This window comes from Amphimedon queenslandica, unplaced genomic scaffold, assembly GCF_000090795.2.
Source record: "Amphimedon queenslandica unplaced genomic scaffold, v1.1 AMPQUscaffold_13083, whole genome shotgun sequence".
Classification (NCBI taxonomy): domain Eukaryota; kingdom Metazoa; phylum Porifera; class Demospongiae; order Haplosclerida; family Niphatidae; genus Amphimedon; species Amphimedon queenslandica.
In genome coordinates this window covers 1-2,777 of record NW_003546681.1, presented here as the reverse complement: position 1 = coordinate 2,777, position 2,777 = coordinate 1, and positions in this window count along the sequence as shown.

Below are 2,777 nucleotides of genomic sequence, written 5' to 3'. Positions count from 1 at the left end.
TGAAATAAAGTGATGAACTAAAGAATGAATAAGGACCAGGAGTGGTTGACATCATCAGATAATATTTGATCCCAGTGAATTTCATCTAGGCTAGCATTGATAAAATTAATGTCAGCTTTGTGACATAACTAAATCTTCTTGTGTGGTTTAGGGGGTGAGGATTGGATTTGTATGCACACACAGTACATTGTAGATAAAATGCAAAGCAAGTAGTATTAGAAGATTCTGACATTATTCAGAATGGATAATCAGTAGGTTATTCTTTTTCCTGGACTTACATGTAAATTAGTACCACCCCCAATTCCAGCAACTTTAGACTTAAAAATGGTTTATTTGGTGGTGTGTCCTAAGAGTCAAACTTCTTCATAATTAGCATATGAGCCTAAGCTGTATACTTTTCCTTCGAAAAGTTATCCTTATGCTTCTCCTCTAGAGATTTTGATACAACCAGAACTTCACTCATTCTTTTTTTGAAAGAATAAATAGCTAATGCTAATTGAAATAAGAATAAATACATGATGAAGTGATACCATCAAAATCAAAAGCTAAATCAAAATTTATAGTCCAGATAGAATTTAAGATAAGAGATAGAATTTGATTTGCTTGATTTTACTTGGGAGAGAGTTCCAAAGTCTAATGGTAGATGGAAGGAAGGAGAGGCAATAGGAGGAGGTACGACAGAAAGGGGCAATATAATTATAGGGACAATAGTGACGGAGAGACATTGGTGGAGGGGGAGGGTGTGGAGTAAGGGTAAGAATTGAGTGAGTGAGTCCATTGTTGATTTTATAAAAGAATAAAAACGTTGATCTCTTACGTCAATGTTCCAGAGTGCTTAAATTGAGAGAAGAAAGGAGGGTGCTATAGGGGGTAGACCAGGATTTTGAAATCATTTTAAGAGCAAAGTACTGCACAGAATCAATTGAGGAAGATAAAGAGACTGAAGAAGGGTCCCAGATTAGAGACCCATACTCAAGAATGGGACGGACAATGGTAGTATAGAGAAATAATAGGTTTTTTTGGGAGGAGAGTAGAATTGACGGTAAATCAAACCAATGAGACGCTTAGCTCTTTTGATTGTACAGGTAATATGCTTAGACTAGGAGAGTTTACAGGAGAGAATTAAGCGTAGGTACTTAAAAGAGTAGACAAAAAGGAACATTCGATAACAGCAGAGAGGAAAGAGAGTCGAATGGCTGTTGATGCTTCAGTGAAAATAACATGTATTTGGATTTGGATGGATTTACAGAGAGACAATTGGAGTAGAACCAGGAAGTAATGATGTCCAGATCAGACTGTAGAGGAGATATTGGAATGAAGAGAGAATGTGTGTAGGAGAAGAGGGTCATCTGCATATAAGAATACTTGAGAGTTAGAGGAGAGTGGGAGAAGGTTGAGGTCATTAACAAAAGTAACAAATAATAAAGGACCTAGGATGGAGCCTTGGGGAACACCAGAGGGTACAGATGAAGGAGGAGAAATAGCATTGCCAACGCGTACACACTGTGACTGGTCAGAGAGATAGGAGAGAAGCCAGTGAAGGATATGAGAGGGAATGCCTAGGGATTGAAGTTTAGACAAAAGGATACTGTGACTTACAGAATCAAATGCTTTTTTAACGTCAAGAAAAAATTCAGAGAGATGAGCCCGCATCGAAAGTAGATAGAATGTGTTGAGTACAAGCAGCAAGAGCAGAAATTGTGGAACAACTGGGGAGGAATCCAAATTGGGAATCAGAGAGGAGTTGTTAGGAAAAAGATGATCTCGTAAAATATTGAATATGTGCTTTTTGAGGAGTTTGGAAATAAGATTGAGGAGAGAAATATGACGAAGATCTGTAATTGGAGCAGAAAAAGTGGGGATGATTTGGGAAATGGGATAACACAAGAAAGTTTCCAAGGGAAGGGAAAGGAGCTAGTGGAAATGGAAAGATTAAAAATAGGCTGTGGCTACAGCTCCAGTAACTGGACATAGTTTGCGAATGCTAGAGCTCCGGCAGTCCGTTTTTCTCCGTAAAACAGCTAGTGTGCATGCGCAATAGTGCAAAATGGAACTTTTATCAAGAAACACTAAACCCTAACCCCAAAACTCTACTATCCCGGAGGTTAAGATGTACGAGAGGGTGCTCTAAAAACTAAACACTAAACCCCAATCCCAACCCTACAACCCCGGAGGCTAAGATGTACAAGAGGGTGTTATTTCTGGACCTATGCTCTAAAAACTAAACACTAAACCCCAATCCCAACCCTACAACCCCGGAGGCTAAGATGTACGAGAAGGTGTTTATTTCTTGACCTAAAAAAGCCAAAAAAGAAAAAATAGCAAAAAAAGTTATTAAAAAAAAAGAAAAGAAAAATCATAAACTGAAGCATAGTTTTACCCAATAGTCCTGACCAGATTCGAACTGCTGAGCACGTCCGTGCAAACCACACCAGCCTCTCCACTGCACCACCATGACCCTGCTGCATCAACAACGCTGGCTGTTGTATTTATACTCGGTTTTTATAATAAATCAGTGTACTATTAATACTGGGGCGTAGCCCCAGTATATATGTATATATAGGGGCGAAGCCCCTATTACCGGAGCTCTAGCTCTGCATACTGTGTCTGGTTACCGGAGCTCTAGACACTTCGTTAAAGGCATGCCTTAATGGTTCTGAAATAGAACTAGTGGTTGACTTAAGTAGGAGAAAAGGAATACCATCGGGACCAGGGGACGTACAGGTGGAGATGAGTTTGGAGACAGAGTCAACAGTACACAATAGATCTTCACAACA